General features: G+C 54.3%; 1 protein-coding gene across 1 annotated transcript in view; it reads left to right on the forward strand.

Moving 5' to 3' along the window:
* Positions 1-7,437: 7,437 nt before the first annotated feature.
* The window catches only part of LOC144753744 (cerebellin-1-like), a 101,489-nt gene continuing 81,548 nt past the window's right edge, over positions 7,438-27,378 (forward strand). Inside the window, exon 1 of the mRNA XM_078641326.1 lies at positions 7,438-8,305. The gene's annotated coding sequence lies outside the window, so the exon portion shown is untranslated. The remainder of the gene's footprint in view (positions 8,306-27,378) is intronic.

Genomic DNA, 27,378 nt, shown 5'->3' on the forward strand with positions numbered 1-27,378 from the left:
ATGATCCGGTCTCTGACCTCCAGCCATGCTCTGGTCTCTGACTTCCACCCATGCTCTGGTCTCTCACCTCCACCCATGCTCTGGTCTCTGACCTACACCCATGCTATGGTCTCTGACCTCCACCCATGCTCCGGTCTCTCACCTCCACCCATGCTCTGGTCTCTGATCCCCCAGCCCATGCTCTGGCCTCTGACCTCCACCCATGCTCCGGTCTCTCACCTCCACCCATGCTCCGGTCTCTGACCTCCACCCATGCTCTGGTCTCTGACCTCCACCCATGCTCCGGTCTCTCACCTCCACCCATGCTCCGGTCTCTGACCTCCACCCATGCTCTGGCCTCTCACTTCCACCCATGCTCTGGCCTCTCACCTCCGCCCATGCTCCGGTCTCTGACCCCCCAGCCCATGCTCTGGTCTCTGACCTCCGCCCATGCTCCGGTCTCTGACCTCCACCCATGCTCTGGTCTCTGACCCCCAGCCCATGCTCCGGTCTCTGACCCCCCAGCCCATGCTCTGGTCTCTAACCTCCGCCCATGCTCCGGTCTCTGACCCCCCAGCCCATGCTCCGGTCTCTGACCTCCGCCCATGCTCCGGTCTCTGACCTCCACCCATGCTCTGGCCTCTCACCTCCACCCATGCTCTGGCCTCTGACCTCCAGCCATGCTCTGGCCTCTGACCTCCGCCCATGCTCTGGTCTCTGACCTCCACCCATGCTCTGGTCTCTGACTTCCACCCATGCTCTGGTCTCTCACCTCCGCCCATGCTCTGGTCTCTCACCTCCGCCCATGCTCCGGTCTCTGACCTCCACCCATGCTCCGGTCTCTCACCTCCGCCCATGCTCTGGTCTCTGACCTCCACCCAGGCTCTGGTCTCTCACCTCCACCCATGCTCTGGTCTCTGACCTCCACCCATGCTCTGGTCTCTGACTTCCACCCATGCTCTGGCCTCTGACCTCCACCCATGCTCTGGTCTCTGACCTCCACCCATGCTCCGGTCTCTGGCCTCCACCCATGCTCCGGTCTCTGGCCTCCACCCATGCTCCGGTCTCTGACCTACACCCATGATCCGGTCTCTGACCTCCAGCCATGCTCTGGTCTCTGACTTCCACCCATGCTCTGGTCTCTCACCTCCACCCATGCTCTGGTCTCTGACCTACACCCATGCTATGGTCTCTGACCTCCACCCATGCTCCGGTCTCTCACCTCCACCCATGCTCTGGTCTCTGATCCCCCAGCCCATGCTCTGGCCTCTGACCTCCACCCATGCTCCGGTCTCTCACCTCCACCCATGCTCCGGTCTCTGACCTCCACCCATGCTCTGGTCTCTGACCTCCACCCATGCTCCGGTCTCTCACCTCCACCCATGCTCCGGTCTCTGACCTCCACCCATGCTCTGGCCTCTCACTTCCACCCATGCTCTGGCCTCTCACCTCCGCCCATGCTCCGGTCTCTGACCCCCCAGCCCATGCTCTGGTCTCTGACCTCCGCCCATGCTCCGGTCTCTGACCTCCACCCATGCTCTGGTCTCTGACCCCCAGCCCATGCTCCGGTCTCTGACGCCCCAGCCCATGCTCTGGTCTCTAACCTCCGCCCATGCTCCGGTCTCTGACCCCCCAGCCCATGCTCCGGTCTCTGACCTCCGCCCATGCTCCGGTCTCTGACCTCCACCCATGCTCTGGCCTCTCACCTCCACCCATGCTCTGGCCTCTGACCTCCAGCCATGCTCTGGCCTCTGACCTCCGCCCATGCTCTGGTCTCTGACCTCCACCCATGCTCTGGTCTCTGACTTCCACCCATGCTCTGGTCTCTCACCTCCGCCCATGCTCTGGTCTCTCACCTCCGCCCATGCTCCGGTCTCTGACCTCCACCCATGCTCCGGTCTCTCACCTCCGCCCATGCTCTGGTCTCTGACCTCCACCCAGGCTCTGGTCTCTCACCTCCACCCATGCTCTGGTCTCTGACCTCCACCCATGCTCTGGTCTCTGACTTCCACCCATGCTCTGGCCTCTGACCTCCACCCATGCTCTGGCCTCTCACCTCCACCCATGCTCTGGTCTCTGACCTCCACCCATGCTCCGGTCTCTGACCTCCACCCATGCTCTGGCCTCTGACCTCCACCCATGCTCTGGTCTCTGACCTCCACCCATGCTCTGGTCTCTGACTTCCACCCATGCTCTGGCCTCTGACCTCCACCCATGCTCTGGCCTCTCACCTCCACCCATGCTCTGGTCTCTGACCTCCACCAATGCTCCGGTCTCTGACCTCCGCCCATGCTCTGGCCTCTCACCTCCGCCCATGCTCTGGTCTCTGACCTCCACCCATGCTCCGGTCTCTGACCTCCGCCCATGCTCTGGTCTCTCACCTCCACCCATGCTCCGGTCTCTGACCTCCACCCATGCTCCGGTCTCTGACCTCCACCCATGCTCCGGTGTCTCACCTCCACCCATGCTCCGGTCTCTGACCTCCACCCATGCTCTGGCCTCTCACCTCCACCCATGCTCTGGCCTCTCACCTCCACCCATGCTCCGGTCTCTGACCTCCACCCATGCTCTGGTCTCTCACCTCCACCCATGCTCCGGTCTCTGACCTCCACCCATGCGCTGGCCTCTGACCTCCACCCATGCTCTGGTCTCTGACATCCACCCATGCTCTGGTCTCTGACCTCCACCCATGCTCTGGCCTCTCACCTCCACCCATGCTCCGGTCTCTGACCTCCACCCATGCTCTGGTCTCTCACCTCCACCCATGCTCCGGTCTCTGACCTCCACCCATGCGCTGGCCTCTGACCTCCACCCATGCTCTGGTCTCTGACCTCCACCCATGCTCTGGTCTCTGACCTCCACCCATGCTCTGGTCTCTGACTTCCACCCATGCTCTGGTCTCTCACCTCCACCCATGCTCCGGTCTCTCACCTCCACCCATGCTCTGGCCTCTGACCTCCAGCCATGCTCTGGCCTCTCACCTCCACCCATGCTCTGGCCTCTGACCTCCACCCATGCTCTGGCCTCTCACCTCCACCCATGCTCCGGTCTCTGACCTCCAGCCATGCTCTGGTCTCTGACTTCCACCCATGCTCTGGTCTCTCACCTCCACCCATGCTCTGGTCTCTGACCTCCACCCATGCTATGGTCTCTGACCTCCACCCATGCTCCGGTCTCTCACCTCCACCCATGCTCTGGTCTCTGATCCCCCAGCCCATGCTCTGGCCTCTGACCTCCACCCATGCTCTGGTCTCTGACCTCCACCCATGCTCTGGCCTCTGACCTCCACCCATGCTCTGGTCTCTCACCTCCACCCATGCTCCGATCTCTGACCTCCACCCATGCTCTGGTCTCTGACCTCCACCCATGCTCTGGTCTCTCACCTCCACCCATGCTCCGGTCTCTGACCCCCACCCATGCTCTGGTTTCTGACCTCCACCCATGCTCTGGTCTCTCACCTCCACCCATGCTCTGGTCTCTGACCTCCACCCATGCTCTGGTCTCTGACCTCCGCCCATGCTCTGGCCTCTCACCTCCGCCCATGCTCTGGTCTCTGACCTCCACCCATGCTCCGGTCTCTGACCTCCGCCCATGCTCTGGTCTCTCACCTCCACCCATGCTCCGGTCTCTGACCTCCACCCATGCTCCGGTCTCTGACCTCCACCCATGCTCCGGTCTCTCACCTCCACCCATGCTCCGGTCTCTGACCTCCACCCATGCTCTGGCCTCTCACCTCCATCCATGCTCTGGCCTCTCACCTCCACCCATGCTCCGGTCTCTGACCTCCACCCATGCTCTGGTCTCTCACCTCCACCCATGCTCCGGTCTCTGACCTCCACCCATGCGCTGGCCTCTGACCTCCACCCATGCTCTGGTCTCTGACCTCCACCCATGCTCTAGTCTCTGACCTCCACCCATGCTCTGGCCTCTCACCTCCACCCATGCTCCGGTCTCTGACCTCCACCCATGCTCTGGTCTCTCACCTCCACCCATGCTCCGGTCTCTGACCTCCACCCATGCGCTGGCCTCTGACCTCCACCCATGCTCTGGTCTCTGACCTCCACCCATGCTCTGGTCTCTGACCTCCACCCATGCTCTGGTCTCTGACTTCCACCCATGCTCTGGTCTCTCACCTCCACCCATGCTCCGGTCTCTCACCTCCACCCATGCTCTGGCCTCTGACCTCCAGCCATGCTCTGGCCTCTCACCTCCACCCATGCTCTGGCCTCTGACCTCCACCCATGCTCTGGCCTCTCATCTCCACCCATGCTCCGGCCTCTGACCTCCACCCATGCTCTGGCCTCTCACCTCCACCCATGCTCTGGTCTCTCACCTCCACCCATGCTCTGGTCTCTGACCTCCACCCATGCTATGGTCTCTGACCTCCACCCATGCTCCGGTCTCTCACATCCACCCATGCTCTGGTCTCTGATCCCCCAGCCCATGCTCTGGCCTCTGACCTCCACCCATGCTCTGGTCTCTGACCTCCACCCATGCTCTGGCCTCTGACCTCCACCCATGCTCTGGTCTCTCACCTCCACCCATGCTCCGATCTCTGACCTCCACCCATGCTCTGGTCTCTCACCTCCACCCATGCTCTGGTCTCTGACCTCCACCCATGCTCTGGTCTCTGACCTCCACCCATGCTCTGGCCTCTCACCTCCACCCATGCTCTGGCCTCTCACCTCCACCCATGCTCTGGTCTCTCACCTCCACCCATGCTCCGGTCTCTCACCTCCACCCATGCTCTGGTCTCTGACCTCCACCCATGCTCTGGTCTCTGACCTCCACCCATGCTCTGGTCTCTGACCTCCACCCATGCTCTGGTCTCTGGCCTCCACCCATGCTCTGGTCTCTGACTTCCACCCATGCTCTGGTCTCTCACCTCCACCCATGCTCCGGTCTCTCACCTCCACCCATGCTCTGGCCTCTGACCCCCAGCCCATGCTCCGGTCTCTGACCCCCCAGCCCATGCTCTGGTCTCTGACCTCCGCCCATGCTCCGGTCTCTGACCCCCCAGCCCATGCTCTGGTCTCTGACCTCCACCCATGCTCTGGTCTCTGACCCCCAGCCCATGCTCCGGTCTCTGACCCCCCAGCCCATGCTCTGGTCTCTGACCCCCCAGCCCATGCTCTGGTCTCTGACCTCCGCCCATGCTCTGGCCTCTGACCTCCAGCCATGCTCTGGCCTCTCACCTCCACCCATGCTCTGGCCTCTGACCTCCAGCCATGCTCTGGTCTCTCACCTCCACCCATGCTCCGGTCTCTGACCTCCGCCCATGCTCTGGCCTCTCACCTCCACCCATGCTCTGGTCTCTCACCTCCGCCCATGCTCTGGTCTCTCACCTCCGCCCATGCTCTGGTCTCTGACCTCCACCCATGCTCTGGTCTCTGACTTCCACCCATGCTCTGGCCTCTGACCTCCACCCATGCTCTGGCCTCTCACCTCCACCCATGCTCTGGTCTCTGACCTCCACCCATGCTCCGGTCTCTGACCTCCACCCATGCTCTGGCCTCTGACCTCCACCCATGCTCTGGTCTCTGACCTCCACCCATGCTCTGGTCTCTGACTTCCACCCATGCTCTGGCCTCTGACCTCCACCCATGCTCTGGCCTCTCACCTCCACCCATGCTCTGGTCTCTCACCTCCACCCATGCTCTGGTCTCTCACCTCCACCCATGCTCTGGTCTCTGACCTCCACCCATGCTCCGGTCTCTGACCTCCGCCCATGCTCTGGCCTCTCACCTCCACCCATGCTCTGGTCTCTGACCTCCACCCATGCTCTGGCCTCTCACCTCCACCCATGCTCTGGTCTCTGACCTCCACCCATGCTCTGGTCTCTGACCTCCACCCATGCTCTGGTCTCTGACCTCCACCCATGCTCTGGCCTCTCACCTCCACCCATGCTCTGGCCTCTCACCTCCACCCATGCTCTGGTCTCTGACCTCCACCCATGCTCTGGCCTCTCACCTCCACCCATGCTCTGGTCTCTGACCTCCGCCCATGCTCTGGCCTCCGACCTCCACCCATGCTCTGGCCTCTCACCTCCGCCCATGCTCTGGCCTCTCACCTCCACCCATGCTCTGGTCTCTGACCTCCACCCATGCTCCGGTCTCTGACCTCCACCCATGCTCTGGCCTCTGACCTCCACCCATGCTCTGGTCTCTGACCTCCACCCATGCTCTGGTCTCTGACTTCCACCCATGCTCTGGCCTCTGACCTCCACCCATGCTCTGGCCTCTCACCTCCACCCATGCTCTGGTCTCTCACCTCCACCCATGCTCTGGCCTCTCACCTCCACCCATGCTCTGGTCTCTGACCTCCACCCATGCTCTGGCCTCTCACCTCCACCCATGCTCTGGTCTCTGACCTCCGCCCATGCTCTGGCCTCCGACCTCCACCCATGCTCTGGCCTCTCACCTCCGCCCATGCTCTGGCCTCTCACCTCCACCCATGCTCTGGCCTCTCACCTCCACCCATGCTCTGGTCTCTGACCCCCCAGCCCATGCTCTGGTCTCTGACCTCCACCCATGCTCTGGTCTCTGATCTCCACCCATGCTCTGGCCTCTCACCTCCACCCATGCTCCGGTCTCTGACCTCTGACCTCCACCCATGCGCTGGCCTCTGACCTCCACGCATGCGCTGGTCTGAACGGATCGCTGATTTCTGGCTCTACGGTTCAGGGAGACAGGTGAGTGCTGAGTTGTTATCTTACCTTCACAAACCCTCGTGCTCAGGTAAATAAAATGTATAACAAATGTCTTGTTTTTTCTGGAGTCCCCCTCCTTCCACGAACCCCAAACTCTCTTCACGGCTCCATACGCAGGTGGCCTAACAGTAGACAACCCGTGCCACTGGTGAATCCTGGGTGAGGTCATGGTGATAAATATGAGCCGCGGTGAACGCACACGTCACGGAGACGTCCTGCCTCCTGGACAACGAGTTATGGCAGCTCAGTGTCTCGACTGTTGAAAGGCGTGGCCAGCCGTGACCGGACCGGGACCTGCAGGCTATTTACAGATCTCAGCCGCCGCCGCATTATCCAACTGAGCAATGCTTCTGAAATACTGCTTGTAAAGGAGGGGCTATCTAAGAGGTGATCTCTTTGCTAGACCTGTGCTGGGAAGACAATACATCCCCCGTCACCCGCCCTCCCCAGACCCCTCCTCCACACCAGTGAGAATGCCCCAGTATACCTGCCCCTAGCACAAAGACAGAAAGAAAGACAGAAAGAGAGGGGGTGAAGGAGAAGGAAGGGAATACAATAATAGTGGTGGTGACATGAGAACATGGAGCACAGGGTAAAGGAGAACTAAAGAGAGAGAGCTTTGGGAAGAGAGGTGGGGAGAAACTAGTGGAGAGGCAGTGGATATATAGAACGTGAGAACGCGAGGGAAAGGGGGGAGAAGGGAGGGGGAGAAAATATGGGGTATGGAGCATAAACAGTGGAGGGGGAGCACAGAGTAAGAGAGAGAAGGTGGGTGAGGAGGGACAAGGGAGGCGGGAAGAGGCGGAGAGTAACGCGCTGAGGCATCCAGCCAGGGAGAGGGAACAGTGAGGGGGAAGAGTTGCAACGGAGGAAACAGGTACAGTGGACGGCAGAAGGGTCTGAGAAAGGAGATCGAGGGGGAATATTTAGGGGGAAAATAGTGATAGAGAAGTGTGAGTTGAAGTCATACCGCAACACAGGCGTTGGATGCAGAGTGAAAGAGGGCCCTAAAGGGAGAGGGTGGAAGACAAGACAATGCAGCGGATGTGAGGGGTTTATATGCTCGCTCGACCCACGGATGAAAGGAGGAGACAGCAAAGGTCGGTTACTGGTGGGCGGAAGGAACCAGAAGAGACCATCCACCGGTGGATGAAAGGCAAAAAAGAACAGAGTCTAAATACGGACTGCCGAAAGTTGGGCGATCAAAGATACGTCGGAAGATGAAAGGAGGAGACAACATCAAGTGGATTGATGTAGGGAACAAATACCGTCTACTGATGGGTGAAAGCGGGAGATAGTAGATGGGAACCATCTGTTGGTGATATAAGAAGGCATACTGAACAAGCCGCTGTGTGCAGTGAGGAAACAGCAGCCTCCGGCCACGAGCTGATGAAAGGAGGAAGCAGCGGAGTTCGCGCGCTGCGCTGGTGATGATCAGCGCCAGGTTTAAGAGACCAGCCCGAGGAGGTGAAAGTAGGAGCTCGCGGAGACCGGTTGGCGGGTGAAAGAATACCACTTCGGAGAGCAAGCACGTGGACGGAGGAAGGAGGCAGCAGAGGTGGATGCCAGCAGCACCGAAGAGCAGAGGCCAATTGCTGAAGAGTGCACGGCAGAGGGGTAAGATTCAATAGGAACGGAGCCCTGGGCCCTACTAGCGGGCCCCTCGTCAGCACGCGGTGCCTGTTATACTGCGTAGGCACCCTGCAGTGCTGCAGCATGCTCTGTGGGTAGGAACCTTGCAGTGCTGCATGCCCTGTGTGTAGGAACCTTGCAGTGCTGCAGCATGCTCTGTGGGTAGGAACCTTGCAGTGCTGCTGCATGCTCTGTGTGTAGAAACCTTGCAGTGCTGCAGCATGCTCTGTGGGTAGGAACCTTGCAGTGCTGCATGCCCTGTGTGTAGAAACCTTGCAGTGCTGCAGCATGCTCTGTGGGTAGGAACCTTGCAGTGTTGCTGCACGCTCTGTGGGTAGGAACCTTGCAGTGCTGCATGCCCCGTGTGTAGGAACCTTGCAGTGCTGCAGTATGCTCTATGGGTAGGAACCTTGCAGTGTTGCTGCACGCTCTGTGGGTAGGAACCTTGCAGTGCTGCATGCCCTGTGTGTAGGAACCTTGCAGTGCTGCAGCATGCTCTGTGGGTAGGAACCTTGCAGTGCTGCATGCCCTGTGTGTAGAAACCTTGCAGTGCTGCAGCATGCTCTGTGGGTAGGAACCTTGCAGTGTTGCTGCACGCTCTGTGGGTAGGAACCTTGCAGTGCTGCATGCCCCGTGTGTAGGAACCTTGCAGTGCTGCAGTATGCTCTATGGGTAGGAACCTTGCAGTGTTGCTGCACGCTCTGTGGATAGGAACCTTGCAGTGCTGCATGCCCTGTGTGTAGGAACCTTGCAGTGCTGCAGCATGCTCTCTGGGTAGGAACCTTGCAGTGTTGCTGCACGGTCTGTGCCTAGGAACCTTGCAGTGCTGCATGCCCTCTGTGTAGGAACCATTGCAGTGCTGCAGCATGCTCTGTGGGTAGGAACCTTGCAGTGCTGCAGCATGCTCTGTGTGTAGGAACCTTGCAGTGCTGCAGCATGCTCTGTGTGTAGGAACCTTGCAGTGTTGCTGCACGCTCTGTGCGTAGTAACCTTGCAGTGCTGCAGCAAGATCTGTGTGTAGTAAACTTGCAGTGCTGCAGCATACTCTGTGTGTAGGAACCTTGCAGTGCTGCAGCATGTGCTGTGGGTAGTAACCTTGCAGCGCTGCAGCAAGGTCTGTATGTAGTAACCTTACAGAGATGCTGCATGCTCTATGGGTAGACACCTTGCAGTGCTGCTGCATGCCCTGTGTGTAGGAACCTTGCAGTGCTGCTGCATGCCCTGTGTGTAGGAACCTTGAAGTGCTGCAGCAAACTCTGTGTGTAGTTACCTTGCAGAGCTGCTGCATGCTCTGTTGGTAGGCACCTTGCAGTGTTGCTGCGTGCTCTGTGTGTAGTAACCTTGCAGTGCTGCAGCATGCTCTGTGAGAAGGAACCTTGCAGTGCTCCAGCAGCATATCTGTGTGTAGGAACCTTAAAGTGCTGCAGCATGCTCTGTGTGTAGGAACATTGCAGTGCTCCAGCGGCATATCTGTATGTAGGAACCTTGCAGCCCTGATGCATGCTCTATGTGTAGGAGCATTGCAGTGCTGCTGCATGCTCTGTGTGTAGGAACCTCGCAGTGCTCCAGCAGCATATCTGTGTGTAGGAACCTTGCAGTCCTGCAACATGCTCTGTGTGTAGGAGCATTGCAGTGCTGCAGCATGCTCTGTAGGGAGGCACCCTGCAGTGCTGCTGTATGCTCTATGGGTAGGAACCTTGCAGTGTTGCTGCACGCTCTGTGGGTAGGAACCTTGCAGTGCTGCATGCCCGTGTGTAGGAACCTTGCAGTGCTGCAGTATGCTCTATGGGTAGGAACCTTGCAGTGTTGCTGCACGCTCTGTGGATAGGAACCTTGCAGTGCTGCATGCCCTGTGTGTAGGAACCTTGCAGTGCTGCAGCATGCTCTCTGGGTAGGAACCTTGCAGTGTTGCTGCACGGTCTGTGCCTAGGAACCTTGCAGTGCTGCATGCCCTCTGTGTAGGAACCTTGCAGTGCTGCAGTATGCTCTGTGGGTAGGAACCTTGCAGTGCTGTAGCATGCTCTGTGGGTAGGAACCTTGCAGTGCTGCAGCATGCTCTGTGGGTAGGAACCTTGCAGTGCTGCATGCCATGTGTGTAGGAACCTTGCAGTGCTGCAGCATGCTCTGTGTGTAGGAACCTTGCAGTGTTGCAGCACGCTCTGTGCGTAGGAACCTTGCAGTGCTGCAGCAAGATCTGTGTGTAGTAAACTTGCAGTGCTGCAGCATACTCTGTGTGTAGGAACCTTGCAGTGCTGCATCATGTGCTGTGGGTAGTAACCTTGCAGTGCTGCAGCAAGGTCTGTATGTAGTAACCTTACAGAGATGCTGCATGCTCTATGGGTAGACACCTTGCAGTGCTGCTGCATGCCCTGTGTGTAGGAACCTTGCAGTGCTGCTGCATGCCCTGTGTGTAGGAACCTTGCAGTGCTGCAGCAAACTCTGTGTGTAGTTACCTTGCAGAGCTGCTGCATGCTCTGTTGGTAGGCACCTTGCAGTGTTGCTGCGTGCTCTGTGTGTAGTAACCTTGCAGTGCTGCAGCATGCTCTGTGAGAAGGAACCTTGCAGTGCTCCAGCAGCATATCTGTGTGTAGGAACCTTGCAGTGCTGCAGCATGCTCTGTGTGTAGGAACATTGCAGTGCTCCAGCAGCATATCTGTATGTAGGAACCTTGCAGCCCTGCTGCATGCTCTATGTGTAGGAGCATTGCAGTGCTGCTGCATGCTCTGTGTGTAGGAACCTCGCAGTGCTCCAGCAGCATATCTGTGTGTAGGAACCTTGCAGTCCTGCAACATGCTCTGTGTGTAGGAGCATTGCAGTGCTGCAGCATGCTCTGTAGGGAGGCACCCTGCAGTGCTGCTGTATGCTCTATGGGTAGGAACCTTGCAGTGTTGCTGCACGCTCTGTGGGTAGGAACCTTGCAGTGCTGCATGCCCGTGTGTAGGAACCTTGCAGTGCTGCAGTATGCTCTATGGGTAGGAACCTTGCAGTGTTGCTGCACGCTCTGTGGATAGGAACCTTGCAGTGCTGCATGCCCTGTGTGTAGGAACCTTGCAGTGCTGCAGCATGCTCTCTGGGTAGGAACCTTGCAGTGTTGCTGCACGGTCTGTGCCCAGGAACCTTGCAGTGCTGCATGCCCTCTGTGTAGGAACCTTGCAGTGCTGCAGCATGCTCTGTGGGTAGGAACCTTGCAGTGCTGTAGCATGCTCTGTGGGTAGGAACCTTGCAGTGCTGTAGCATGCTCTGTGGGTAGGAACCTTGCAGTGCTGCAGCATGCTCTGTGGGTAGGAACCTTGCAGTGCTGCATGCCATGTGTGTAGGAACCTTGCAGTGCTGCAGCATGCTCTGTGTGTAGGAACCTTGCAGTGTTGCAGCACGCTCTGTGCGTAGGTACCTTGCAGTGCTGCAGCAAGATCTGTGTGTAGTAAACTTGCAGTGCTGCAGCATACTCTGTGTGTAGGAACCTTGCAGTGCTGCAGCATGTGCTGTGGGTAGTAACCTTGCAGTACTGCAGCAAGGTCTGTATGTAGTAACCTTACAGAGATGCTGCATGCTCTATGGGTAGACACCTTGCAGTGCTGCTGCATGCCCTGTGTGTAGGAACCTTGCAGTGCTGCTGCATGCCCTGTGTGTAGGAACCTTGCAGTGCTGCAGCAAACTCTGTGTGTAGTTACCTTGCAGAGCTGCTGCATGCTCTGTTGGTAGGCACCTTGCAGTGTTGCTGCGTGCTCTGTGTGTAGTAACCTTGCAGTGCTGCAGCATGCTCTGTGAGAAGGAACCTTGCAGTGCTCCAGCAGCATATCTGTGTGTAGGAACCTTGCAGTGCTGCAGCATGCTCTGTGTGTAGGAACATTGCAGTGCTCCAGCAGCATATCTGTATGTAGGAACCTTGCAGCCCTGCTGCATGCTCTATGTGTAGGAGCATTGCAGTGCTGCTGCATGCTCTGTGTGTAGGAACCTCGCAGTGCTCCAGCAGCATATCTGTGTGTAGGAACCTTGCAGTCCTGCAACATGCTCTGTGTGTAGGAGCATTGCAGTGCTGCAGCATGCTCTGTAGGGAGGCACCCTGCAGTGCTGCTGTATGCTCTATGGGTAGGAACCTTGCAGTGTTGCTGCACGCTCTGTGGGTAGGAACCTTGCAGTGCTGCATGCCCTGTGTGTAGGAACCTTGCAGTGCTGCAGCATGCTCTGTGGGTAGGAACCTTGCAGTGTTGCTGCACGGTCTGTGCCCAGGAACCTTGCAGTGCTGCATGCCCTCTGTGTAGGAACCTTGCAGTGCTGCAGCATGCTCTGTGGGTAGGAACCTTGCAGTGCTGTAGCATGCTCTGTGGGTAGGAACCTTGCAGTGCTGCAGCATGCTCTGTGGGTAGGAACCTTGCAGTGCTGCATGCCCTGTGTGTAGGAACGTTGCAGTGCTGCAGCATGCTCTGTGTGTAGGAACCTTGCAGTGCTGCATGCCCTGTGTGTAGGAACCTTGCAGTGTTGCAGCACGCTCTGTGCGTAGGTACCTTGCAGTGCTGCAGCAAGATCTGTGTGTAGTAAACTTGCAGTGCTGCAGCATACTCTGTGTGTAGGAACCTTGCAGTGCTGCAGCATGTGCTGTGGGTAGTAACCTTGCAGTACTGCAGCAAGGTCTGTATGTAGTAACCTTGCAGTGCTGCTGCATGCCCTGTGTGTAGGAACCTTGCAGTGCTGCTGCATGCCCTGTGTGTAGGAACCTTGCAGTGCTGCAGCAAACTCTGTGTGTAGTTACCTTGCAGAGCTGCTGCATGCTCTGTTGGTAGGCACCTTGCAGTGTTGCTGCGTGCTCTGTGTGTAGTAACCTTGCAGTGCTGCAGCATGCTCTGTGAGAAGGAACCTTGCAGTGCTCCAGCAGCATATCTGTGTGTAGGAACCTTGCAGTGCTGCAGCATGCTCTGTGTGTAGGAACATTGCAGTGCTCCAGCAGCATATCTGTATGTAGGAACCTTGCAGCCCTGCTGCATGCTCTATGTGTAGGAGCATTGCAGTGCTGCTGCATGCTCTGTGTGTAGGAACCTCGCAGTGCTCCAGCAGCATATCTGTGTGTAGGAACCTTGCAGTCCTGCAACATGCTCTGTGTGTAGGAGCATTGCAGTGCTGCAGCATGCTCTGTAGGGAGGCACCCTGCAGTGCTGCTGTATGCTCTATGGGTAGGAACCTTGCAGTGTTGCTGCACGCTCTGTGGGTAGGAACCTTGCAGTGCTGCATGCCCTGTGTGTAGGAACCTTGCAGTGCTGCAGCATGCTCTGTGGGTAGGAACCTTGCAGTGTTGCTGCACGGTCTGTGCCCAGGAACCTTGCAGTGCTGCATGCCCTCTGTGTAGGAACCTTGCAGTGCTGCAGCATGCTCTGTGGGTAGGAACCTTGCAGTGCTGTAGCATGCTCTGTGGGTAGGAACCTTGCAGTGCTGTAGCATGCTCTGTGGGTAGGAACCTTGCAGTGCTGCAGCATGCTCTGTGGGTAGGAACCTTGCAGTGCTGCATGCCATGTGTGTAGGAACCTTGCAGTGCTGCAGCATGCTCTGTGTGTAGGAACCTTGCAGTGTTGCAGCACGCTCTGTGCGTAGGTACCTTGCAGTGCTGCAGCAAGATCTGTGTGTAGTAAACTTGCAGTGCTGCAGCATACTCTGTGTGTAGGAACCTTGCAGTGCTGCAGCATGTGCTGTGGGTAGTAACCTTGCAGTACTGCAGCAAGGTCTGTATGTAGTAACCTTACAGAGATGCTGCATGCTCTATGGGTAGACACCTTGCAGTGCTGCTGCATGCCCTGTGTGTAGGAACCTTGCAGTGCTGCTGCATGCCCTGTGTGTAGGAACCTTGCAGTGCTGCAGCAAACTCTGTGTGTAGTTACCTTGCAGAGCTGCTGCATGCTCTGTTGGTAGGCACCTTGCAGTGTTGCTGCGTGCTCTGTGTGTAGTAACCTTGCAGTGCTGCAGCATGCTCTGTGAGAAGGAACCTTGCAGTGCTCCAGCAGCATATCTGTGTGTAGGAACCTTGCAGTGCTGCAGCATGCTCTGTGTGTAGGAACATTGCAGTGCTCCAGCAGCATATCTGTATGTAGGAACCTTGCAGCCCTGCTGCATGCTCTATGTGTAGGAGCATTGCAGTGCTGCTGCATGCTCTGTGTGTAGGAACCTCGCAGTGCTCCAGCAGCATATCTGTGTGTAGGAACCTTGCAGTCCTGCAACATGCTCTGTGTGTAGGAGCATTGCAGTGCTGCAGCATGCTCTGTAGGGAGGCACCCTGCAGTGCTGCTGTATGCTCTATGGGTAGGAACCTTGCAGTGTTGCTGCACGCTCTGTGGGTAGGAACCTTGCAGTGCTGCATGCCCTGTGTGTAGGAACCTTGCAGTGCTGCAGCATGCTCTGTGGGTAGGAACCTTGCAGTGTTGCTGCACGGTCTGTGCCCAGGAACCTTGCAGTGCTGCATGCCCTCTGTGTAGGAACCTTGCAGTGCTGCAGCATGCTCTGTGGGTAGGAACCTTGCAGTGCTGTAGCATGCTCTGTGGGTAGGAACCTTGCAGTGCTGCAGCATGCTCTGTGGGTAGGAACCTTGCAGTGCTGCATGCCCTGTGTGTAGGAACGTTGCAGTGCTGCAGCATGCTCTGTGTGTAGGAACCTTGCAGTGCTGCATGCCCTGTGTGTAGGAACCTTGCAGTGTTGCAGCACGCTCTGTGCGTAGGTACCTTGCAGTGCTGCAGCAAGATCTGTGTGTAGTAAACTTGCAGTGCTGCAGCATACTCTGTGTGTAGGAACCTTGCAGTGCTGCAGCATGTGCTGTGGGTAGTAACCTTGCAGTACTGCAGCAAGGTCTGTATGTAGTAACCTTACAGAGATGCTGCATGCTCTATGGGTAGACACCTTGCAGTGCTGCTGCATGCCCTGTGTGTAGGAACCTTGCAGTGCTGCTGCATGCCCTGTGTGTAGGAACCTTGCAGTGCTGCAGCAAACTCTGTGTGTAGTTACCTTGCAGAGCTGCTGCATGCTCTGTTGGTAGGCACCTTGCAGTGTTGCTGCGTGCTCTGTGTGTAGTAACCTTGCAGTGCTGCAGCATGCTCTGTGAGAAGGAACCTTGCAGTGCTCCAGCAGCATATCTGTGTGTAGGAACCTTGCAGTGCTGCAGCATGCTCTGTGTGTAGGAACATTGCAGTGCTCCAGCAGCATATCTGTATGTAGGAACCTTGCAGCCCTGCTGCATGCTCTATGTGTAGGAGCATTGCAGTGCTGCTGCATGCTCTGTGTGTAGGAACCTCGCAGTGCTCCAGCAGCATATCTGTGTGTAGGAACCTTGCAGTCCTGCAGCATGCTCTGTGTGTAGGAGCATTGCAGCGCTGCAGCATGCTCTGTAGGGAGGCACCCTGCAGTGCTGCTGTATGCTCTGTGTGAAGGAAACTTGCAGTGCTGCTGCATGCTCTATGTGTCGTGACCGTGCAGTGCTGCAGCATGCTCTGGCTGTAGGAACCTTGCAGTGCTGCAGCATGCTCTGTGGGTAGGAACCTTGCAGTCCTCCAGCATGCTCTGTGTGAGGGAACCTTGCAGTACTGCAGCATGCTCTGTGTGTAGGAACCTTGCAGTGCTGCTGCATGCTCTGTGTGTAGGAACCTTGCAATGCTGCTGCATGCTCTATGTGTAGGAACCTTGCAGTGCTGCATTGTGGTCTGTGTGTAGGAACCTTGCAGAGCTGCAGCATGGTCTGTGTGTAGGATTGCAGTGCTGCTGCATGCTCTGTGTGTAGGCACCTTGCAGTGATGCTGCATGCTCTGTGTGAAGGAGACTTGCAGTGCTGCTGCATGCTCTGTGTGTAGGAACCTTGCAGTGCTGCAGCATATTCTGTGGGTAGGAAACTAGCAGTCCTCCAGCATGCTCTTTGTGTAGGAGCCTTGCAGTACTGCAGCATACTCTGTGTGTAGGAACCTTGCAGTGCTGCTGCATGCTCTGTGTGTAGGAACCTTGCAGTGCTGCTGCACGCTCTGTGTGAAGGAGACTTGCAGTGCTGCTGCATACTCTGTGTGTAGGCACCTTGCAGTGCTGCTGCATGCTCTGTGTGTAGGAACCTTGCAGTGCTGCAGCATATTCTGTGGGTAGCAACCTAGCAGTCCTCCAGCATGCTCTGTGTGTAGAAACCTGCAGTGCTCCAGCATGCTCTGTGAGTAGGAACCTTGCAGTGCTACAGCAGCATATCTGTGTGTAGGAACCTTGCAGTCCTTCTGCATGCTCTGTGTGAAAGAGGCTTGCAGCGCTGCTGCATGCTCTTTGTGTAATAACCTTGCAATCCTGCAGCATGCTATGTGTGTAAGAGCCTTGCAGTGCTGCAGCATGCTCTCTGTGTAGGAGCCTTGCAGTGCTGCAGCATCCTCTGTGTGCAAGAGCCTTGCCACACTGCTGCATGCTCTATGTGTCGTGACCGTGCAGTGCTGCAGCATGCTCTGGTTGTAGGAACCTTGCAGTGCTGCTGCATGCTCTGTGTGTAGGAATCTTGCAGTGCTGCAGCACGCTCTGCACATAGGAGCCTGGCAGTGCTGCAGCACGCTCCATGTGTAGGAACCTTGCAGTGCTGCAGCATGCTCTGTGGGTAGGAACCTTGCAGTCCTCCAGCATGCTCTGTGTGAGGGAACCTTGCAGTACTGCAGCATGCTCTGTGTGTAGGAACCTTGCAGTGCTGCTTCATGCTCTGTGTGTAGGGACCTTGCAATGCTGCTGCATGCTCTATGTGTAGGAACCTTGCAGTGCTGCATTGTGGTCTGTGTGTAGGAACCTTGCAGAGCTGCAGCATGGTCTGTGTGTAGGATTGCAGTGCTGCTGCATGCTCTGTGTGTAGGCACCTTGCAGTGATGCTGCATGCTCTGTGTGAAGGAGACTTGCAGTGCTGCTGCATGCTCTGTGTGTAGGAACCTTGCAGTTCTGCAGCATATTCTGTGGGTAGGAAACTAGCAGTCCTCCAGCATGCTCTTTGTGTAGGAGCCTTGCAGTACTGCAGCATACTCTGTGTGTAGGAACCTTGCAGTGCTGCTGCATGCTCTGTGTGTAGGAACCTTGCAGTGCTGCTGCATGCTCTGTGTGTAGGCACCTTGCAGTGATGCTGCACGCTCTGTGTGAAGGAGACTTGCAGTGCAGCTGCATACTCTGTGTGTAGGCACCTTGCAGTGCTGCTGCATGCTCTGTGTGTAGGAACCTTGCAGTGCTGCAGCATATTCTGTGGGTAGGAACCTAGCAGTCCTCCAGCATGCTCTGTGTGTAGAAACCTGCAGTGCTCCAGCATGCTCTGTGAGTAGGAACCTTGCAGTGCTACAGCAGCATATCTGTGTGTAGGAACCTTGCAGTCCTTCTGCATGCTCTGTGTGAAAGAGGCTTGCAGCGCTGCTGCATGCTCTTTGTGTAAGAACCTTGCAATCCTGCAGCATGCTATGTGTGTAAGAGCCTTGCAGTGCTGCAGCATGCTCTCTGTGTAGGAGCCTTGCAGTGCTGCAGCATCCTCTGTGTGCAAGAGCCTTGCCACACTGCTGCATGCTCTATGTGTAGGAACCTTGCTGTGCTGCCGCATGCTCTGTGGGTAGGCACAGTTCACTGCTACAACATGTTCTGTGTGTAGAAACCTTGCAATGCTGCAGCATGCTTTGTAGATAGTCATGTTGCAGTGCTCCGGCATGCGCTGTGTGTAGGAACCTTGAAGTGCTACAGCATACACTGTGTGTAGGAGCCTTGTAGTGCTGCTGTAGGCTCTCTGTGTGGGAACCTTGCAGTGCTACTGCATGCTCGGTGTGCAGGAACCTTGCAGCACTGCTGCATGCTCTATGTGTAGGAACCTTGCAGCTGCATGTTCTGTGTGTGGGAACCTTGCAGAGCTGCAGCATGCTCTGTGTGAGGGAGCCTTGCAGTACTGCAGCATGCTCTGTGTGTAGGAACCTTGCAGTGCTGCAGCATGCTCTGGGTGTAGGAACCTTGCAGTGCTGCAGAATGCTTTGTAAGTAGGCACCTTTCAGAGCTCCAGCATGCTCTGTGCGTAGGCACCTTGCAGCACTGCAGCATGCTCTGTGTGTAGTAACCTTGCAGCGCTGCTGCATGCCCTGTGTGTAGGAACCTTGCAGTGCTGCATGCCCTGTGTGTAGAAACCTTGCAGTGCTGCTGCATGCTCTGTGTGTAGGAACCTTGCAGTGCTGCTGCATGCTCTGTGTGTAGGGAGTTTGCAGTGCTGCTGCATGCTCTGTGTGTAGGAACCTTGCAGTGCTGCTGCACGCTCTGTGTGTAGGGACTTTGCAGTGCTGCTGCATGCTCTGGGCGTGATCCACAAAGGTAAAGTGAGACGAAAGTCTAACTTTACAACTCGTAAATGCCCTTTGTGAATACCAAAAGTTGTAAAGTTCAACTTTTGGTATTCACTAAGGGCCTTTACAAGAAGTAAATGCCCTTTGTGAATATCAAACGTCGTAAAGTTAGACTTTCGTCTCACTTTACCTTTGTGAATCAGACCCTCTGTGTGTAGGAGCCTTGCAGTACTGCTGCATGCTCTGTGTGTAGGAACCTTGCAGTGCTGCTGCATGCTCTGTGTGTAGGAACCTTGCAGTGCTGCTGCATGCTTTCTGTGTAATAACCTTGCAGTGCTGCTGCATGCTCTGTGTGTAGGAACCTTGCAATGCTGATGCATGCTGCCTGTGTAATAACCTTGCAGTGCTGCTGCATGCTCTGTGTGTAGGTATCTTGTGCAGAGCTGCAGCATGCACTGTGTAGGAACCTTGCAGCACTGCAGCATGCTTTGTGCATAGTAACATTGCTGTGCTGCATTATTCTCTGTGTGTAGGAAGGTTTCACTGCTAATAATATGCTGTATTTCATACCTGACGACTTGAAGAACAATCTCACTGTGTGAAGAGGGTTTGGGGCCTTGACAGGGGCGGGGCCATGTGCCAAGTACCTACGAGGTACTTTTGAACTCCACCCCGCCTCAAACACCCCTCTACCCCACCAAAAAAAAGCTTGCTGAGATTGGTGCCAATGTCCTGGGGTGTTTTCACACCCCTAAATGGACGTCTGTAGTTCAAAGCCTCAGAAAACGAGCTGGAAAACCACTATTTACAGTGGTTTTCAGCTTGTTTTTCTTGCCAGCGTGTGATATCGGCTCCTCTCTGGGAGACTGTATGATGGGAGCCAATATTGTGTGTCACTTGACACCGTGTGAGTCGGCAGGTATGGTGTTTGTATAGCGTGCTATCACCTGTGAGGGTACCCTGGTGTTTAGCAGCAGGGCTGGACTGTCCTTTGGCGATACAGAAAAGGGGGTGTGATGAACAGAGTGTCTGAATTAAGCAGACCACTCTTACCCAGTCCAAAGATCAGGGCTTGATCCATCACCGTTATTTATCTCACTGCCCCATCCCAGCTCAGAACCTGGCTATATGCAAATTAGTCTGTCCCTGGCCCAGTGCATCATGGGAACAGGGCAGACCAAACTACCAAGCCAATTCTTCACCAGAAAGGAGACAAGCTACCGGGGACCGGTTTCTGGCATTTCAGCCTCTTCGGCCCGGCTTGCTTGAATCCTGATGGAGCAGTGAGAAAGGGACTCATGTCTGAGTATACCCTGCCACACCTATAGTGGCCAAAAACGATACAGAAAAGGGGGTGTGATGAACAGAGTGTCTGAATTAAGCAGACCACTCTTACCCAGTCCAAAGATCAGGGCTTGATCCATCACCGTTATTTATCTCACTGCCCCATCCCAGCTCAGAACCTGGCTATATGCAAATTAGTCTGTCCCTGGCCCAGTGCATCATGGGAACAGGGCAGACCAAACTACCAAGCCAATTCTTCACCAGAAAGGAGACAAGCTACCGGGGACCGGTTTCTGGCATTTCAGCCTCTTCGGCCCGGCTTGCTTGAATCCTGATGGAGCAGTGAGAAAGGGACTCATGTCTGAGTATACCCTGCCACACCTATAGTGGCCAAAAACGATACAGAAAAGGGGGTGTGATGAACAGAGTGTCTGAATTAAGCAGACCACTCTTACCCAGTACAAAGATCAGGGCTTGATCCATCACCGTTATTTATCTCACTGCCCCATCCCAGCTCAGAACCTGGCTATATGCAAATTAGTCTGTCCCTGGCCCAGTGCATCATGGGAACAGGGCAGACCAAACTACCAAGCCAATTCTTCACCAGAAAGGAGACAAGCTACCGGGGACCGGTTTCTGGCATTTCAGCCTCTTCGGCCCGGCTTGCTTGAATCCTGATGGAGCAGTGAGAAAGGGACTCATGTCTGAGTATACCCTGCCACACCTATAGTGGCCAAAAACGATACAGAAAAGGGGGTGTGATGAACAGAGTGTCTGAATTAAGCAGACCACTCTTACCCAGTCCAAAGATCAGGGCTTGATCCATCACCGTTATTTATCTCACTGCCCCATCCCAGCTCAGAACCTGGCTATATGCAAATTAGTCTGTCCCTGGCCCAGTGCATCATGGGAACAGGGCAGACCAAACTACCAAGCCAATTCTTCACCAGAAAGGAGACAAGCTACCGGGTACCGGTTTCTGGCATTTCAGCCTCTTCGGCCCGGCTTGCTTGAATCCTGATGGAGCAGTGAGAAAGGGACTCATGTCTGAGTATACCCTGCCACACCTATAGTGGCCAAAAACGATACAGAAAAGGGGGTGTGATGAACAGAGTGTCTGAATTAAGCAGACCACTCTTACCCAGTCCAAAGATCAGGGCTTGATCCATCACCGTTATTTATCTCACTGCCCCATCCCAGCTCAGAACCTGGCTATATGCAAATTAGTCTGTCCCTGGCCCAGTGTATCATGGGAACAGGGCAGACCAAACTACCAAGCTTGAAAAACGGTGATGGATCAAGCCCTGATCTTTGGACTGGGTAAGAGTGGTCTGCTTAATTCAGGCACTCTGTTCATCACCACCCCCTTTTCTGAATCATTTTGTCCACCATAAGCGTGGAAGGGTATACTCAGATGTGAGTCCCTTGCTCATTGCACCATCAGGATTCAAGCAAGCCGGGCCGAAGACGCCTGAAATGGCAGAAACCGGTCCCCGGAAGCTTGTTTCCTTCCCAGTACAAGAATTGGCTTGGTAGTTTGGTTTGCCCTGTTCCCATCATGCACTGGGACAGGAACAGACTAATTTGCATATAGCCAAGTTCTGAGCTGGGATGGTGCAGTGAGCTAAAAAACGGTGATGGATCAAGCCCTGATCTTTGGACTGGGTAAGAGTGGTCTGCTTAATTCAGGCACTCTGTTCATCACCACCCCCTTTTCTGAATCATTTTGTCCACCATAAGCGTGGAAGGGTATACTCAGATGTGAGTCCCTTGCTCATTGCACCATCAGGATTCAAGCAAGCCGGGCCGAAGACGCCTGAAATGGCAGAAACCGGTCCCCGGAAGCTTGTTTCCTTCCCAGTACAAGAATTGGCTTGGTAGTTTGGTTTGCCCTGTTCCCATCATGCACTGGGACAGGAACAGACTAATTTGCATATAGCCAAGTTCTGAGCTGGGATGGTGCAGTGAGCTAAAAAACGGTGATGGATCAAGCCCTGATCTTTGGACTGGGTAAGAGTGGTCTGCTTAATTCAGGCACTCTGTTCATCACCACCCCCTTTTCTGAATCATTTTGTCCACCATAAGCGTGGAAGGGTATACTCAGATGTGAGTCCCTTGCTCATTGCACCATCAGGATTCAAGCAAGCCGGGCCGAAGACGCCTGAAATGGCAGAAACCGGTCCCCGGAAGCTTGTTTCCTTCCCAGTACAAGAATTGGCTTGGTAGTTTGGTTTGCCCTGTTCCCATCATGCACTGGGACAGGAACAGACTAATTTGCATATAGCCAAGTTCTGAGCTGGGATGGTGCAGTGAGCTAAAAAACGGTGATGGATCAAGCCCTGATCTTTGGACTGGGTAAGAGTGGTCTGCTTAATTCAGGCACTCTGTTCATCACCACCCCCTTTTCTGAATCATTTTGTCCACCATAAGCGTGGAAGGGTATACTCAGATGTGAGTCCCTTGCTCATTGCACCATCAGGATTCAAGCAAGCCGGGCCGAAGACGCCTGAAATGGCAGAAACCGGTCCCCGGAAGCTTGTTTCCTTCCCAGTACAAGAATTGGCTTGGTAGTTTGGTTTGCCCTGTTCCCATCATGCACTGGGACAGGAACAGACTAATTTGCATATAGCCAAGTTCTGAGCTGGGATGGTGCAGTGAGCTAAAAAACGGTGATGGATCAAGCCCTGATCTTTGGACTGGGTAAGAGTGGTCTGCTTAATTCAGGCACTCTGTTCATCACCACCCCCTTTTCTGAATCATTTTGTCCACCATAAGCGTGGAAGGGTATACTCAGATGTGAGTCCCTTGCTCATTGCACCATCAGGATTCAAGCAAGCCGGGCCGAAGACGCCTGAAATGGCAGAAACCGGTCCCCGGAAGCTTGTTTCCTTCCCAGTACAAGAATTGGCTTGGTAGTTTGGTTTGCCCTGTTCCCATCATGCACTGGGACAGGAACAGACTAATTTGCATATAGCCAAGTTCTGAGCTGGCATGGTGCAGTGAGCTAAAAAACGGTGATGGATCAAGCCCTGATCTTTGGACTGGGTAAGAGTGGTCTGCTTAATTCAGGCACTCTGTTCATCACCACCCCCTTTTCTGAATCATTTTGTCCACCATAAGCGTGGAAGGGTATACTCAGATGTGAGTCCCTTGCTCATTGCACCATCAGGATTCAAGCAAGCCGGGCCGAAGACGCCTGAAATGGCAGAAACCGGTCCCCGGAAGCTTGTTTCCTTCCCAGTACAAGAATTGGCTTGGTAGTTTGGTTTGCCCTGTTCCCATCATGCACTGGGACAGGAACAGACTAATTTGCATATAGCCAAGTTCTGAGCTGGGATGGTGCAGTGAGCTAAAAAACGGTGATGGATCAAGCCCTGATCTTTGGACTGGGTAAGAGTGGTCTGCTTAATTCAGGCACTCTGTTCATCACCACCCCCTTTTCTGAATCATTTTGTCCACCATAAGCGTGGAAGGGTATACTCAGATGTGAGTCCCTTGCTCATTGCACCATCAGGATTCAAGCAAGCCGGGCCGAAGACGCCTGAAATGGCAGAAACCGGTCCCCGGAAGCTTGTTTCCTTCCCAGTACAAGAATTGGCTTGGTAGTTTGGTTTGCCCTGTTCCCATCATGCACTGGGACAGGAACAGACTAATTTGCATATAGCCAAGTTCTGAGCTGGGATGGTGCAGTGAGCTAAAAAACGGTGATGGATCAAGCCCTGATCTTTGGACTGGGTAAGAGTGGTCTGCTTAATTCAGGCACTCTGTTCATCACCACCCCCTTTTCTGAATCATTTTGTCCACCATAAGCGTGGAAGGGTATACTCAGATGTGAGTCCCTTGCTCATTGCACCATCAGGATTCAAGCAAGCCGGGCCGAAGACGCCTGAAATGGCAGAAACCGGTCCCCGGAAGCTTGTTTCCTTCCCAGTACAAGAATTGGCTTGGTAGTTTGGTTTGCCCTGTTCCCATCATGCACTGGGACAGGAACAGACTAATTTGCATATAGCCAAGTTCTGAGCTGGGATGGTGCAGTGAGCTAAAAAACGGTGATGGATCAAGCCCTGATCTTTGGACTGGGTAAGAGTGGTCTGCTTAATTCAGGCACTCTGTTCATCACCACCCCCTTTTCTGAATCATTTTGTCCACCATAAGCGTGGAAGGGTATACTCAGATGTGAGTCCCTTGCTCATTGCACCATCAGGATTCAAGCAAGCCGGGCCGAAGACGCCTGAAATGGCAGAAACCGGTCCCCGGAAGCTTGTTTCCTTCCCAGTACAAGAATTGGCTTGGTAGTTTGGTTTGCCCTGTTCCCATCATGCACTGGGACAGGAACAGACTAATTTGCATATAGCCAAGTTCTGAGCTGGGATGGTGCAGTGAGCTAAAAAACGGTGATGGATCAAGCCCTGATCTTTGGACTGGGTAAGAGTGGTCTGCTTAATTCAGGCACTCTGTTCATCACCACCCCCTTTTCTGAATCATTTTGTCCACCATAAGCGTGGAAGGGTATACTCAGATGTGAGTCCCTTGCTCATTGCACCATCAGGATTCAAGCAAGCCGGGCCGAAGACGCCTGAAATGGCAGAAACCGGTCCCCGGAAGCTTGTTTCCTTCCCAGTACAAGAATTGGCTTGGTAGTTTGGTTTGCCCTGTTCCCATCATGCACTGGGACAGGAACAGACTAATTTGCATATAGCCAAGTTCTGAGCTGGGATGGTGCAGTGAGCTAAAAAACGGTGATGGATCAAGCCCTGATCTTTGGACTGGGTAAGAGTGGTCTGCTTAATTCAGGCACTCTGTTCATCACCACCCCCTTTTCTGGACTGTCCTTTGGGGCAGTCATGCAGTGACTGATGGGCTGGTCGGTAAACAACCTTTACAACAAAACTTTTACAACGCACTACCATTACAACACGGTCATTACAACGCAAACTATTACAACGCATTGCGCTGGGGGGCGCTCTAGGATAGGGAATAGGTTAATTTACTATCCAATAACCTTCCCTAGTGTCCACGGGGACTGGAGCTGGAATAGTAAATTAAACTATTCACTATCCAACACCCAAAAGCACTATGCGTTGTAATGGACTGCGATGTAAAAACCGCGTTGTAAAGGCAGGCGTTGTAACAGCCTGCGTTGTAACGTCATACATCCGGGCTGGTCTGACAGATCAGTGTATGGGCCAGTTTTTTTAGCGGTATGTGCACTGGTTTTTATGGCCAGGTGGGCCAGTTCAAACTGTTGATTTTCATGATATTACCTCAAACATGCCTGCAACAAACACAAATGCATGCAGTCCCCCATACCTTGCAAACTACCCATGCATTCTAAAACTGTCCTAAACTGCAAATGTGGGGCACATTTTTAGATACCAGGTTTGCCAATGGGGCCACTTTTATTTATTGCTGCATGGTTTATATTTTGTCCCAGTCTGACCCTGTGCATGTGGCCCTTGCTCAAAGGTGTGTTCCTCAAAGAGCCATGTCTTCAGCTTCTTGCTCGATTCAAGAGAGGAGGAGGTTCTGATGTGTGATGAGAGGTCGTTCCGCTCTTTAGTGCAATGTATGAGAAAGATCGACCTCAGGCTCTATTTCAGTGAATACGTGGGATGCGTGCGAGGGGCAGTCTGGCTGATTGGTGGAAGGAGATGCGATTGTTTAGGCAGTCCAGTCCTTTGTGATGTTGAGCTTTGAGGGTGAGGAGCTTGAACTGGCCGTGTCTGTGTAGAAGGAGCCAGTGGAGTTCTCTGAGGGTTTGTGTGATGTGAGCACTACCAAGAAGTTTGAAGATGAGTCTGCCTGCTGCATTCTTTATGATCTGTAGTCTTCTGGTAAGTTCCTTGGTGATTCCCATGGTCCAGTTTGCTGGAGATGAGGTCGTGGGTGATTGTTTTGCGGGTGTTGCTCTGGAGTCATTTGAAGATCTTCCTCAGCAGCTTCAGGGTGTGAAAATCTGTTCTGACTGTACCTGTACAACTGCTTGTGCTGCAGTGTATTTTTGCTGTACTGAAGCGTTTTTGGGGTTTGTATGCCTTTCCTGTTTGTGCAGCATTCTTCCATGACAGCTGTCTATGGTGAATGCACCATTCCTTTGTATGCAGATGTACAGAATGTTTGCACTGCTGTTACTCTAGCTGAATGTACATTGCATGTTTGTGCAGAATTCTAGCACTGCTGCTACTCACCCTACATGCTCCTTGTCTGGGCAGATTATGCTCTACTTCTGCACATGCTGTGTGGATCTCCTCTGTGTGCGGAATTCTTGCACTGCTGCTGCACACGCTTTGTGCCCCTTTCCTATGTATGCAGAAGTTCTATACCCTTACTACACAGGATGTTCGTAGCTTCCAAGTGTGTGCAGAATTCTTGCACCGCTATTGCGTGTTCTGTATGCCGCTTCTCTGGGCATGTGGAAATCTTTCACTGATGTTGCTGGTACAGTATGCTGCTCTTTGTGTCTGGAATTCTTGCATCTCTCCTGTGTATGTGAAATTCTTGAAGCGCTCCTACAGATGCTGTATGCACCTGTGTGCGTGTTGCATTCTTGCACTGCTGCTACACGTGCTGAATGTAACTCTCCTGTGTGTGTGTTGAATTCTTGCACTGCTGCTACACGTGCTGAATGCAACTCTCCTCCTGTGTGTGTGTGTGTGTGGAATTCTTGCAATGCTGTTACACTTGCTGTATGCACCTCTCCTGTGTGTGTGTGTGTAATTATCACACTGCTGCCACACTTGCTGTATGCACCTCTCTCATGTGTGTGGAATTGTCACACTGCTGCTACACTTGCTGTATGCAACCCTCCTGTGTGTGTGGATTTCTCACACTGCTGCTACACTTGCTGTATGCACCTCTCCTGTGTATGTGTGTGTAATTATCACAATGCTGCTACACTTGCTGTACGCTCCTCTCCTGCGTGTGTGCAATTCTTACACTGATCCTACACTTGCTGTACGCACATCTCCTTTGTGTGTGTGTGTAATTATCACACTGCTGCTACTCTTGCTGTATCCACCTCTCCTGTGTGTGTGGAATTCACGCACTGCTGCTACACTTGCTGTATGCACCTCTCCTGTGTATGTGTGGAATTCTTACAATGCTGCCACACTTGCTGTATGCAACTCTCTCATGTGTGTGGAATTGTCGCACTGCTGCTACACTTGCTGTATGCATCTCTCCTGTGTGTGTGTGTAATTATCACACTGCTGCTACTCTTGCTGTATGCACCTCTCCTGTGTGTGTGGAATTCACACACTGCTGCTACACGTGCTGTATGCACATCTCCTGTGTGTGTGTGGAATTCTTACAATGGTGCCACACTTGCTGTATGTACCTCTCTAATGTGTGTGGAATTGTCGCACTGCTGCTACACTTGCTGTATGCACATCTCCTGTGTGTGTGTGTAATTATCACACTGCTGCTACACTTGCTGTATGCACCCCTCCTGTGTGTGTGGAATTCTCGCACTGCTGCTACACTTGCTATATGCACCTC

Source organism: Lissotriton helveticus, chromosome 5_1, assembly GCF_964261635.1.
Source record: "Lissotriton helveticus chromosome 5_1, aLisHel1.1, whole genome shotgun sequence".
Classification (NCBI taxonomy): domain Eukaryota; kingdom Metazoa; phylum Chordata; class Amphibia; order Caudata; family Salamandridae; genus Lissotriton; species Lissotriton helveticus.